Source organism: Pristiophorus japonicus, chromosome 17, assembly GCF_044704955.1.
Source record: "Pristiophorus japonicus isolate sPriJap1 chromosome 17, sPriJap1.hap1, whole genome shotgun sequence".
NCBI lineage: Eukaryota > Metazoa > Chordata > Chondrichthyes > Pristiophoridae > Pristiophorus > Pristiophorus japonicus.
In genome coordinates, this window is record NC_091993.1 from 22,325,808 (window position 1) to 22,340,519 (window position 14,712).

General features: G+C 45.1%; 1 protein-coding gene across 2 annotated transcripts in view; it reads right to left on the reverse strand.

The window, feature by feature from the left end:
• Positions 1 to 14,463, reverse strand: part of acana (aggrecan a) — a 96,684-nt gene extending 82,221 nt beyond the window's left edge. For both annotated transcript variants that reach the window (XM_070858475.1, XM_070858474.1), the window contains exon 1: positions 14,133 to 14,463. The gene's annotated coding sequence lies outside the window, so the exon portion shown is untranslated. The remainder of the gene's footprint in view (positions 1 to 14,132) is intronic.
• Between the last annotated feature and the right edge of the window lie 249 nt (positions 14,464 to 14,712).

The following is a 14,712-nucleotide window of genomic DNA, read 5'->3' on the forward strand; positions in this document are numbered from 1 at the left end:
CTTCGGCCAACATGACGCAGGAGCTGGTGGAGTCTTCGAAGGGCCTCACCTGCACCAACATGCACAAGGGACTGTTCATTTACAACAGATGCCCCTTTGGAATTCGGTCGGCTGCAGCGATCTTCCAGAGAAACATGGAGTGCCTACTCAAGTCGGTATCACACATGGTGGTCTTTCAGGACGACATATTGGTCACAGGTCGGGACACCGCCGAGCACCTACAAAACCTGGAGGAGGTCCTCCAGCAACTGGATCGTGTAGGACTGTGGCTGAAGAGGTCGAAATGCATCTTCATGGCAACAGAAGTGGAGTTTTTGGGGAGAAAGATCGCGGCGGAAGGCATTCGGCCCACAGACGCCAAAACAGAGGCGATCAGGAACGCGCCCAGGCCACAGAACGTCACGGAGCTGCGATCGTTCCTGGGACTCCTCAACTATTTTGGTAACTTCCTACCGGGGTCAAGCACTCTCTTAGATCCCCTACATGTGTTATTGCTCAAAGGAGAGAACTGGGTATGGGGAAAAAAACAAGTAATTGTTTTGGAGAAAGCCAGAAACATTTTATGCTCCAACAAGCTGCTTGTATTGTATAACCCGTGTAAAAGACTTGTGCTAGCATGTGACACGTCGTCGTACGGAGTCGGGTGTGTATTACAACAAGCTAACGTTGTGGGGAAGTTGCAACCTGTTGCCTATGCTGCCAGGAGCTTGTCTAAGACCAAGAGGGCCTACAGCATGATTGAGAAAGAGGTATTAGCGTGTGTGTTCGGGGTAAAGAAAATGCATCAGTACCTGTTTGGCCTCAAATTTGAGCTGGAAAGCGATCACAAGCCCCTCACATCCCTGTTCGCTGAAAACAAGGAGATAAATATTAATGCCTCAGCCCGCATACAAAGGTGGGCACTCGCGCTATCAGCGTATAACTATACCATCCGCCACAGGCCAGGCACCAAGAACTGTGCGGATGCTCTCAGTCGACTACCATTGCCCACCACGGGGGTGGAAATGGCGCAGCCTGCAAACTTGTTGATGGTGGCGCAGCCCGCAGACTTGTTGATGGTCATGGAAGCATTTGAAAATGATAAATCATCTGTCACAGTCCGCCAGATTAGGACTTGGACCAGCCAAGATCCTCTGCTGTCCCTAGTAAAAAACTGTGTACTGCATGGGAGCTGGACCAGTATCCCCGTTGAAATGCAAGAGCCAATCAAGCCGTTCCAGCGGCGAAAGGACGAGCTGTCCATTCAGGCAGACTGCCTGTTGTGGGGCTACCAAAAAAGGGCAGGGAGACGTTCATCTCGGATCTCCACAGCACACACCCAGGTATAGTAATGATGAAAGTGATAGCCAGATCCCACATGTGGTGGAACGGTATCGACTCTGACTTAGAGTCCTTTGTACGGCAATGCAGCGTATGTGCCCAGAGAGACACTACTAAGTTTGTGGTCCAGGCCCTCCAGACCATGTTCGAGGATCCATGTCGACTATGCGGGCCCGTTTCTCGGTAAAATGTTCCTGGTGGTGGTGGATGCTTTTTCAAAATGGATTGAATGTGAAATAATGTCGGGAAGCACCGCCACCGCCACCACTGAAAGCCTGAGGGCCATGTTTGCCATCTACGGCCTGCCTGACGTACTGGTCAGTGACAACGGGCCATGTTTCACCAGTGCCGAATTTAAAGAATTCATGACCCGCAATGGGATCAAACATGTCACCTCGGCCCTGTTTAAACCAGCCTCCAATGGGCAGGCAGAGTGGGCAGTACAAACAATCAAACAGAGCCTTAAACGAGTCACAGAAGGCTCACTCAAAACCCGCCTGTCCCAAGTACTGCTCAGCTACCGCACGAAACCCCACTCGCTCACAGGGGTGTCCCCGTCTGAGCTACTCATGAAAAGGACACTTAAAACCAGACTCTCGCTGGTTCACCCCAACCTGCATGATCAGGTTGCAATAAAATGTAAATGATGGTCGCGCCACTGTGTCACGGGAAATTGATCTGAATGACCCTGTGTATGTGCTAAACTATGGACATGGTCCCAAGTGGATCACGGGCATGGTGCTAGCTAAAGAAGGGAATAGGGTGTTTGTAGTCAAACTAGACAATGGTCAAATTTGCAGAAAGCACCTGGACCAAACGAGGCTGCGGTTCACAGACTGCCCTGAACAACCCACAGCAGACACCACCTTTTTCGAGCCCACACCACACACCCAAAAGATCAACGACACCATGCCGGACCAGGAAATCGAACCCTTCACGCCCAACAGCCCAGCAAGGCCAGGCTCACCTAGCAGCCCTGCAGGGCCAACAACACGCCAGCCCAGCAAGAACACAGCCAACACACCAGAACAAACATTTGTACCAAGGCAGTCCACCAGGGAAAGAAAGGCTCCCGACCGCCTCACCTTGTAAATAGTTTTCACTTTGACTTTTGCGGGGTGGGCGGGGGGGTGGGAGTGATGTTGTGTATCTGTAAAGCATGCACTCCCATGTTTCACCACCAGGTAGCTCATCCCCTGAAGTCCCAAGGGATCCCAGCATCCCTTGGGAGCACTGTATATTAGCCGGCCCCTAAGGCCTGTTCCTCATTCTGGAGTGTCTTATTAAAGACTGAGGTCACTGTTACTTTAACCTCCCTGTGTGCAGCCTCCCTGCTAACTCCCCTGCTCTTCTTCAAAATAGTGCCATGGGATCTTTTACATCCACCTGAGAGAGCAGACAGGGCCTCGGTTTAACGTCTCGTCTGAAAGACGGCACCTCCGACAATGCAGCACTCCCTCAGCACTGCAATGGGATTTGAACCCACAACCTTCTGACTCAGAGGCGAGTGTGCCACCCACCCATTAACTGAACTAAATTAACATCATCTTGTATTAACACCTTAGGCGTCAGCTTCCTCTATTCCATCGTAAGAGCTGACATTTCTGTTCTAACCGAGTACCATCTGAGTACTGTTCTCCTTTAAATTGCTCAGATAACTCAAATAAAGCTTTTGACAGCCTGCTAAGTATTCCTTACTCAACACATTTACAAAGTTGAGTTTATCCCTTAAGTGCGAATATATCCGTTGGCTTAATTCCGCCTACACTGACTGTAGTACACCGATACGCACTAACTGTCAAATTACATTTACAGACATGTGTAATCAAACTGTCTCTCCTCCTCACAGCATCTCACACTTGCCTTTTCCCCACACACACAGTGTTATATCACCGTCTGTGTCACACTGCAATCGCTCAAAGCTGTCGTGGATTCACATTCAGCTCGAATTCAACTCACGATGGCTCATCAATTGAGACAAGAATTGCATCATTGGATCAAAAAAAGACTCGTAAAACAAAACCCCATTTTGACTAAGATTGCGCACTTTTAAAATAAATCACCTAATATCATAAATGTGCGATAACAAGCTGAAATGATCAAGATAATGCCATCTAACTCCTTGTCTCCTCTATTAACAGTGCTGACTCTTGCTGGGGTATAGTTTTGCAGAAACACTCCAGTACCTCACCCATTCTTTATACAAGAGCTAAGACAGTGAGTGTCGGCAGGCCATTTAACCATGGAGGTCCATCACAGACAAGCCCAACCCTCGCCCCACTCATTGTCCACATGAACAATCCTTTTTAGCAGGAGTCACTAGATAGCTAGTTCAGGAGCAGGAACCCTGGCTGATAATTTCCCTCCTTGGGTTTGGGGTGGTGCCTGGATACAAGGAGATCATCATGAGCCATGAGGAGATCAGCAAATCAGCAGAGACAGGGAGCCTGAACCTGGGATGTTCCTGACCTGTATTTCTCAATTCCACACTGTGCAGTGCACTGAGCCATCAGGGGAGCTGCCAAGACTGTTTGAACCGACTGACACTGGTGAACGTTCCCGTGATCCTTTCAATATGAGAGAGTTTCCAGCTTAAGGAAACATCTGACCCCGGTTAAGATAGAAGACTTAAGATTAATCTCAAGACTTTTGACATAGAGAAGCTGTTTCCATTTGTGGGGGAATCCAAAACTAGGGCTCATAAATATAAGATAGTCACTAATAAATCTATCGAGGAATTCAGGAGTATTGCAGAGAATGGAACTCGCTACCACAGGGAGTAGTTGAGGCAAGTAGCAGAGATGCATTTAAGGGGAAGCTAGATAAACATATGATGAAAGGAATAGAGGGATATGCTGATTGAGGTAGATGATGTAGGGTGGGAGGAGGCTCGTGTGGAGCATAAACATCGGCTCAGACCAGTTGGACCGAATGGCCTGTTTCTGTGCTGTACATTCTATGTAATAAATGATAATATGTTATTAAATGTTTATCCAAATGAGTTTTAAATAACAATAGTTCAGTTGGTTTCCCTTCAATTCCCAATTGATCAGTTCATAGAGTAAAGCCCAAGGAAAGTTGATCAACTATTGACAAGTCTGTTTGAATGGGACCAGAAAAAGAATTGTGAACTCGAAAAGGACACATTCGCCTGAAGCAGTAGGTGGTGCTGTTCCATTGTTGGGACAACAACAACAGCAACTTGTAATTATATAGCACCTTTAACGTAGTAAAACATCCCAAGGCGCTTCACAGGAGTGTTATCAAACAAAATTTCACGCCAAGCCACATAAGGAGATATTAGGGCAGGTGACCAAAAGCTTGTGCAAAGAGGTAGGTTTTAAGGAACGTCTTAAAGGGGGAGAGAGAGGTAGAGAGGCGGAGAGGTTTAGACAGGGAGTTCCAGAGCTTGGGGTCCAGGCAACAGAAGGCACGGCCACCGATGGTGGAACGATTAAAATTGGGGATGCTCAAGAGACCAGAATTAGAGAAGCGCAGACATCTCCTCGAGGAGTTGTGGGGCTGGAGGAGATTACAGAGATAGGGAGGGGCGAGGCCATGGAGGGATTCGAAAATCAAGGATGAGAATTATGAAATTGAGGCGTTGCTTAACCGGGAGCCAATGTAGGGCAGCGAGCACAGGGTGATGGGTGAGCGGGACTTTCTGCGAGTTAGGACACGGGGCAGCTGAGTTTTGGAAGACCTTAAAGTTTATGGAGCTAAATGGGAGTAGTGAATAAAATTACTGACTGTTAAATGGAAAAGTGGTCCTTTATTCCCAGAGAATCATCACCTTGCTAGACACATGCACATAAAACCAAACTGAAACTTAATCCTAGTATTATTACTCAGAGCAAATTAAATTAATAAAGTTAATAGTAGCATTTATAGCACACTTAATCACATCTCTCAGTACTTCACACACTATGAATCACGTTTTGTGATGGAAGCAAATGTGATAGCAATTTTACACACAGCACAATCTCACAAACAGAAATGAGTGACCAGTGAATCTGTTTTTTGTTGAGGTAGGACTGCTGGCCAGCACAAACTCCTGCTCTTCTTTAAATCCTGCCGTGGAATTCTTTAATATCGACTGGAAGCACCAAAAACAGGCAATCTAGCCTTTACGTTTAGCTTCTCATCCAAAGATACTGCAGCACTCCTGCAGTACTGCACTCACTTACCAGTCTGCCTTCTGCTTCAAAGACAACAGTGCTGCCACTAGAGCCAAGGTGACACTTGAGTTGCCTCTTAATGGGATGTTGCCTTCCTGAAAAAGTATTTGATAAAAACAGACTCAGTGTGTTTGGGGAAGAAAAGTCATGTGTCATTTTCATCACCTTGATAGCGTTTGCGTTGTCACGGTGATATATATTACATGTGTCTCATGTAACTTTTTCAGTGAGGTGATGTAACTCAAAAAGCAATGTCTGCAGTTTAGCACAACCCTGTTACAATATTTAAAAATCTGACCTTTTTCTAATTGTTTGGTTTTGAAGATACAAGTCGACATTCAGTATCTTGTCAAAGTGCCCCTTTGACCGAGGGACACATCACACAACCAAGACTGGACCTGTTATCCACATGAGGCCACTTTCCTGAAGGGCACAGGTTAGGGAGCAGGAACTTTGGCTGATTTTCCCACTCGCTAGCTCGGAACTGCTTACATCAATTTTGCTGCCCTTAATGCGGTCCCAGTCAGGATCAGTTAACACAGCACTGACAAAGGACTGAATTGGGGGGTTCATACACTCTGTGGCTCAGTACCACATTGGGCAGGGCAATTAGCTATTGCTCTTTGGGCATATCAACCTGCGTCCTAATATTACACAAATCCTGATGTCACTGAAGTTCAGATCACTGTCCTGCAATCACAGGAGCCAGTCATCCACTGTGTCTAATATAAACAGGATTAGGGATTAATGTTAATGCTTGTTCTCCTTAGAGCAAAGAAACTTCCTTTGGGGACGGATACCGGGGCACTACTGGAGCAGTGAGGGAAGCGCAACGCAGATGATCCGCGTAGCGTTAACACGCTTCAATGCCCCTCCCCCTTTGCACGAAGGCAGCCCGGACCAGGCTAGGGCCGCCATCGTAGCGCCGACCCAAGAGTCGGCAGTCAAAAAAAGGAAAGCAGCCCGGGGCCCTCCCCTTTAAGGAGCGCCCCTAGAGTGGATGTCAACCAGCCTTGTGGCCCCTGGGGCATTAAAGGGTTGGTGTGGGGGTGTGGGGGGGGGGCGGCGAGGGGTCGCCACGCACCGCGATGACGTCATCGCCGGTTGTGCTGGCACAGGTCGCTAGCCGTAATTTCCCGGGAGGCGGCAGCAACCCCCTCCCCCGGGCAAAAAGTCTTCTCCGCCTCCAGGGGCGCTACTGGGGCTTTAAAAGGGGACAATTTCGTCCCCTTTGACTAGAGGAAATCTTACCCTGCTCTTTCCGGGCGTTATATATTTAAATATTAATTCATATATTACTATCTGATTGCACATGACATTACTCATTTATTAGATAGCCTGGAGTATGGTTGTGATGATTAACTGTTAAAATGGATTGGTGTTTAACCTGCACTTTCCCTTTAAGGTCACTGTTGAGGGGGAGAGGTCAAATCCAGATGATTGTAAAGTTTGGGCCCCAGGTCAGAAGAACTCATTAATTGACTAGCTTTCTTTATTTGATTGCTTTGAATCGGTAACAATTATGACATCTGGAGGCACAGCATCTGAAATGTGACACGCACGTGCTACACACACACCTTCTGTAGAGATTAACTGACCTTCTGCGACCTTACTCACAGTAAATTGGATAGTGCATTGTTTTAGAATAGACAAGGTATTATTTTGCTGCTAAGGTGAAGCAGCGTTTACATGGCCTGCCCCTTTAAGGGCATACAGTTGAATTTCTATCGGTAAACACTCAAGAGTTCAATTGCTGTTTGATTAAGGAGCTTTGCAGGTCGGAATGTGTGTGATATCAGGCTGCAGCTCCGGAGCCCCAGGATTGGAAGATTGTTTTGCATTTGTAACCAAGTGTGGCATCTGGAATATGATGTCTGCGTCCACTGATAAACCATTTCTGATATATATTTAAAGCTATATATGGTGCTTGGTCTCCCTATATGTTACAAAACATATAGCCTGGTTTAATGTCAGAAATGGAACGTGCAAAATCGTCCACCCTGATGTCAAACATTAACTGTGATACTACCCTTTTAATGTCACATACAAATACTGGCAAGGAGGTACAGTGGATATCTGTGTGGCCCTCTTACTGATGTGTTGGTGACTTTTATTGAATTAACTTGATTTTATAAATGACCTCACACAATATTGATTGGTCACAGGATTAGTTCCTTTATCTAATTGAATACCTGGATGAATGGCCAATGACTGCAGTGCAGGACACCACAGAGGTTGAAAAGAGTAGGAGAGAAAGCAATGTACATCAAAGAGTATTGATTAGGTGACATCAAGATCAAGATTGAGTTTGAAAAGTTTGTAGGTGGAAGGGAAGACTGGGGGAGGTAAGAAATTCTCCGGTTTTGAAATACAGCTAAAGAATAATTTAGAAGATGATATGGCAAATGTCGTGGGGATCTTTACATCGGGTATACAGCACAGAAACAGGCCATTCGGCCCAACCAGTCAATGTCGGTGTTTATGCTCCACTCGAGCCTCCTCCCGTCTTTCCTCATCTAAATCTATCAACATAACCCTCTATTCCCTTCTCCCTCATATACTTATCCAACCTCGCCTTAAATGCATCGATACTGTTCGCTTTAACCACTCCCTGCGGTAGCGAGTTCCACATTCTCACCACTCTCTGGGTAAAGAAGTTTCTTCTGAATTCCCTATTGGATTTCTTGGTAATTATTTTATATCGATGGCCTTTAATTTTGCTCATCCCCACAAGTGGAAACATTCTCTCTGTATCTGCTCTATCAAAAACTTTCATAATTTTAAAGATCTCTTTCAGGTCATTCCTCAGCCTTCTCTTTTCAAGAGAAAAGAGATCCAGCCTGTTCACCCTTTCCTAATATGTATACCCTCGCATTTCTGGTATCATCTTTATAAATCTTTTATGCACCCTCTCCAATGCCTCTATATCCTTTTTATAATATGGCGACCAGAACTGTACGCAGTACTCCATGTGGTCTAACCAAGGTTTATTGGTTATGGAATTACAGTCAATGATGGTCTTCCCTTAGTTTTAGGAATATGAGAAAATCTACCACTTGGGGAATAAAAATAGATGTTAATCGTTTACTGACAGCCCAAATCCCTGACCATACATGACTACATTCTATGGAATTCAACGGTACCATTCCCGTGGTGGGTCTTATGTCTTGCCTCATCCAATGCATTTCTGGGACCAGTTTGTTCTGTGACTCTGCTGTAAAATGCTAAAGGGGTGAAATTCGCCTTGGGCGAGGGTGCAAAACTGACAGCATCGCATCTGCCGCCAGTTTGTATGCCCCACCTTCCCTGAATATCGGGCGGGGCGTTTAAACTGGCGGCAGATACAGTGCCGCGTGGGTTTGTGCGTCCCCGCCCAAGTCGTATTTCAGCCTCTAACGCTCCACTGTCAAACCCTGGCCACAGATTGTGCGAAGGAGCTTGGGGTTTTTGTCAGTAGTTTCTGAGTTCACAGGGCCATTTCAATTCTTAGAATGCAAAAATTAAATCACCTTTCAGAAAAACATAAGAATTAGGAACAGGAGTAGGCCATCTAGCCCCTCGAGCCTGCTCCGTGTAGGTTTTTTAGGTTATACACCCAATCCCGCAAGATCAATTAGCCCTCACAGTTACTGCATCGTCTGGTGCGCTACTGAACCGCAAAGGTCTTGAATGTCCCAGTTGTGATTCACAGTGTGTGTGTTGAGTGAACTGATCTTAACTGGAATAGGGCTGTGGAGTGCCTCGGGATGTCTTACTACGTTAAAGGCTATATAAATGCAGGTTGTTGTTGTTGCAGTTGGCTGTTGTGCTGTGAGCTGGGGGGTTGGTGGGGAGGGGAAACAAGTCACGCAGGACACCTGCACCTGATCAGTACCTAGGGACACCCCTGCTGGAAGCGGATGTTGCGTGAGGACAGGATCGAGCTCGGCTGTGATGCCTTCCATGGTTTACTTCCCTGTCAACTCTCTCGGTCTAGGCTCGCACGCGAAGATTGATCACTTGGGCGAGTGTGGTCTATACCTGTGGAATCATAACCCAGCAAGAGTCAGACCCATCAGGAAAGGAGAGGGGAGAAAATAGTAAGTTATGCCAACATTGAAGAAAGGGATGCATTGCCACCTTGGAGTGAAAGAAAGACTTGCATTTATATAGCACCTTTCACAACCACCAGGCGCTTCACAGCCAATGAAGTACTTTTGGAATGTAGTCACTTTAGTAATGTGGGAAACACAGCAGCCAATTTGCACACAGCAAGCTTCCACAAACAGCAACGTGATAATGACCAGATCATCTGTTTTTTTTGTTATGTTGATTGAGGGATAAGTAGGGACAATAGCAGGAAGGCAACATTACCACGAAAAAGTAATCCACAATGACACGGGCAACACATTCACATTGGTGGACGTGCCTTCGGCTGCCTACGTTGTAAGCTCTGGAATCCCCTCGCTAAACCTCTCCACCTCTCCAGTTCTCTCTCCTCCTTTAAGACATTCCTTAAAACCTCTCTCTTTGACCGAGCTTTTGGCCACCTGTCCGAAAATCTCCTTATGTGGCTCGGTGTCAAATGTTGTTTGATTACGCTCCGGTGATGCGCCTTGTGACGTTTTACTGCATTAAGGGCGCTGTATAAATGTAAGTTGTTGTTGTGGCCAAACAGCACTCGGTCTATTTTCGATAATGCACTGCTCCTTTCTCACGCTGTATCCTCTCCACATTAAACTCCTGTAAAGATGTTTTGTGTACAGTGTGATGTCAGTGCCCAACACAGTAGGGTTGGCAACTCTGGTTTGATGTATCCCTGGAGACTTCATCACATCATGTCATGCCTGGTCAAGTTAAGTGGCTTGTTACTCTGCCTCCAATATTTTTAAACCTCAAACAAAAGTGTTCCAAAAATTGAAGAACCGCCAATTTTTTTAATGTCCACAGAAGTGTCCAGGAGATGAATCTTTAATTCCCAGAGCCTCCTGGAGGGACAATCCTGGTGGACTGCCAACCTTGCACTACAGTAATGACCCAGCTCCACCTTTCACATCAACATTGTAATATAGAGCTTGCCCTAATGGACTACTGCTCCACCTAGTGGACTACTGTGCTAATGCACCTACTGATGTAAATACAATAAAAGGGTCATGCGACAAGTCACATGATGACAAGTTTTCTGTCGAGCCATTTTGTGTGTAGTGTGCTTAGTGATGTCGTAAAGAATATATCACAAAAATCATCAGCTAAAGTGGACTCAAAAGATTCCAACAGATGACTCAAAGAGCAGTAATGTGCATTGGCGTAGGTGCAGTCATGAAAGTTGTGCTTACAACCGCCATCTGTGAAGTAAAATCTGAACCGCCAAATCAGTTATATACCATTCCCAGACCAGTTGGCTTGGTCTTCAGGTGATTAAGTAAATTTCTATTGAATATAATTGATCAATAATCAAACTATTTCTCATTTGGCAATGAGAACAGCTTCCTGACTCAGCACTGGTGGTTTATGTAGACTACTTGTATAACATGGCGGTTTATCTTGCCTAGACCACCAGCCCCCCCTCCCCCACCCTCGATGTTCACCATATTTACATAACGCATCTGGTTAAAAAGACTTTAAATCTATATTTATTCTCTTGGCCAATATTGGTCGTACTGCCCTCATGCCAATTTGGTGGGAGGTTGTGACGTGACATGTGGCGTGACGTCATATGAAATGTCCCCAAAGTTGGCTAAAATGTAGTTGTGGGGGGGAGGAATTTTGCCTTTTTAATTGCAAAGATGGTTAAATAAATAGGATCAACACTGAACAGCTAATGAACAATTAAACAAATGCTGCACCAAGGACACATTGAAGCAAATAAAGAGTTCTGGCAATGGCACCAATCAAATACAATTAAAATACAAAGGTTAACATGCACAAATAAAACATTTTTTGGCCTGTTTTAAAGTAGTTTTTATACTGTTGCAGCAAATATACTCAGCAATGGGTTACCAGAGGGAATTAAACCCCAGATCTATAAATGTACCACTGCACAATGTAATTAAAAACAATTTAATAGGATCCACAATTGGCCCACAAGATTGCTTCTAAAACAAGAGAACCTGGTGCTGATCAGGATCCAAGCTTGGTAAGAAACAAAGACACCTTAGAAAAGAAAATGTAAGCAATACAGTTCTGATTAGTTTAATTATTGAAAGAATCATTGCACTTTATGCCGGACATATTCCTTCGGAGACCTTTAAATAGAAACACCAACTTACAGCTCGCTCAATGGTTCAGCTGAGGTCAATGTGCATCAATCATTAAAATGTCATGGACAGGTAATCAAAAAGGCTAATGGAATGCTGGCCTTTATATATAGAGGACTAGAATATGGGGGTGGGGGCGTAGAAGTTATGCTGCAGCTGTACAAAGCCCTGGTTAGACCACACCTGGAGCACTGTGAGTAGTTCTGGGCTCCACACCAGGGAGGATATATTGGCCTTGGAGGGAGTGCAGTGTAGGTTTACCAGAATAATACCCGGACTCCAAGGGTTAAATTACAAGTCGAGATTAAACAAACTAGGGTTGTATTCCCTCGAATTTAGAAAGTTGAGGGGTGATTTGATTGAAGTTTTCAGGATAATAAGGGGAACTGATAATGTGGCTATTGAGAAATGATTTCTGCTGGTTGGACAAGGGGGGCACAGTCTAATAATTAGAGCCAGACCTTACAGGAGTGAAATTAGGAAACACTTCGACATGAAAAGCGTGGCAGAACTTTGGAACTCTCTTCCACAAATGGCAACTGATGCTAGGTCAATTGTTAATTTGAAATCGGAGATTGATAGATTTTTGTTAATCAAAGGTATTAAGTGATATGGAGCAAAGCCATGTATATGGAGTTAGGTCACAGATCAACCATGATCTCATTGAATGACAGAACAGGCTCGAGGGGCTGAATGGCCTCCTCCTGTTCCTATGCTCCCGAGCCATACTGAGCAGCGAGGTCCTCGGTCTGTGTTGAGTTCATTGTTCTCAGCCAGAGTACCATAGAGGTGTTAAATGATTCTCAGCACCCTTGAGCTACGGAGGGTAAAATTGGCCGAGGGGCGCTCTCGCTGACTATCCAGTGGCCCTTGCTGAAAGCTGGTAAGTGGGATTAGGCTAGATAGCTCTTTGTCGGTCAGCACGGACACGATGGGCTGAGTGATCTCCTTCGGTGCTGCAAATTTCTATGATTTTATTCCATTACACTCAACAGTTGATGTAAAAGTGCGGTAGTTGCCGTAGCTTAACTGTGACTGCCCCTTGCTCTAGCATGGGCTACATTCACAACTATTCTATCTGACTATTCATCCACCCAACAAAACTTTCCTTTAGGTGGGTCAGTGTCAGCTTGGAAAGAATCACAGACTGTGAGGCGAGGGGTTGTGTAAAAAAAAAGGAACAACTGATTTAAAAAAGAAAGTAAACTTAAGGTTTTCGTTTCTGCATTGGACGCAGGGTTGGCTATATTTAAAAAAAAACAGTCCTCTTTCACTTGACATTAGTTTTCCTGACTTCTGCACTCAGTCCTTGCGGAGAGGACTCTCACTGTATGTGGTCCAAAGCTCACATGAAAACTGCTTTTGTTACTTGCTACGAGACTTGTCGATGATACATAGAAGCCAGTCTGTTTATAGAGGGAAGCCTGGCGTCATCTGGTGGCTGAACTGCTCCATGCTAACTGCTGTGGGGAAGGGGGGGTGGGGGAGAAATGGGTAATAGTCTTAGGGAGAGCCAGGGGATCGTGAATCAGCTGAAGCACTGAGCAATTCATACTTTACCCCTCTCTATAGTGCCTTTAAAATGAGAAAGGAATCCTAACATAGTGAAAACATTTTTTTAAAAATGTATAATAAATTATTAATAATAATTAGATGTCAAAGGTAGGGATATTTTATAATGTACATTCATTTTCTGGTGGTACTTTCAAAATAATCAATGTTTCTTACATTTCTATTTTTGTTTAAAGGTTCATTCAGACAAATTCAACATCCCAAGCTAAAATTATACATTGGTATATCAAACAGCCACACGCTGTACTGATTTCATCCTGCAATATTTGAACATCTGTCTAAGGGCAGACTTTCAAGTTCCTCCCAAGAGCACACCACAGCAAACACTGCCTCGACTATGCCTTCATCATTTACACTGGATCGTCAAGTTCCACTCAGCAGCCAACATTATCAAGCTATTCAGATGATATCCCCTCTTTTTCTCTGCAGCATTTGGAATATTAAAATAATACATCTTAAAAGAAATAGCGCCCCTACCCCCACCCCGCAGAACCATTGAATTACTTTATCCATTGCCCTGCTGCAGCACTTCAAATAGGCTAAAGTTAGACACCGACTGCCAAACAGCACCTCAATTTTCTGCTGCAATACAAGAATAATGAAGCCTGGTTTTCTTTACAACACGCTGTATAATATTTCACCATCACGGAGAGCAGACTACATGGCTTTTCTCTTTGCTACCTTTTTTTCCCTCTACATCTGAAACAGAAGCAGTTTCAATAGTCAGTGCAGCAGCCAAAAAGCCAGTGCAGTTCACTAAACATAAACTTGCTTTTTTTCTCTTTCTCTCTCTCTCTCTCTCACTTGCTCTCAAAATGCCAATTACCTTGTACAATTCAGTGCAGTTGTTCTGAAATGTGAAAAGTACCATACACCTTGCAGAGAAACTAACTTCGTTTTAAATCTTGGATCCTGGTGTTTCTTTTCTCGTTTGTTCCTTCGTTCTTTCCTTCTTTTTTTGTGTGTGTGTGTTTTCCTTTGCTGGTCCGATTGTTGTTGCCTTGGTAGATTATCCTTGCCCTGACAGACAGGATCCTTGAGCGAAGCAGAAAGGGAGCTGCAGCAGACTTCTCCACAAGCCTAAATCAGTAGCCACGGAATGGGGAGAGCTCGAGAGCTGATCCACAGCTCCTCCTGCCAGCTCATGGGTATCTCCCTTGTGCTGGGAAATGACCAAATTTGTGGATCCGCCTCTGTCGATCTCAGACTACGGTCCAGGGGCTGACAGCTGTCACTGGGCTGGAGATCAGAGGCTGGAGGTGGAGTGTGCTGAGACACAGGGAGGGGGAAACCACCAGGACAGGATGGACTTCAGAGTACAGGGAGGAGGCAGTGTCCCAACAACCACTATCATTGAACACTGAATCAAGCAGCCTAGAATCTTCACTAAGATTTTATTTAAAGCG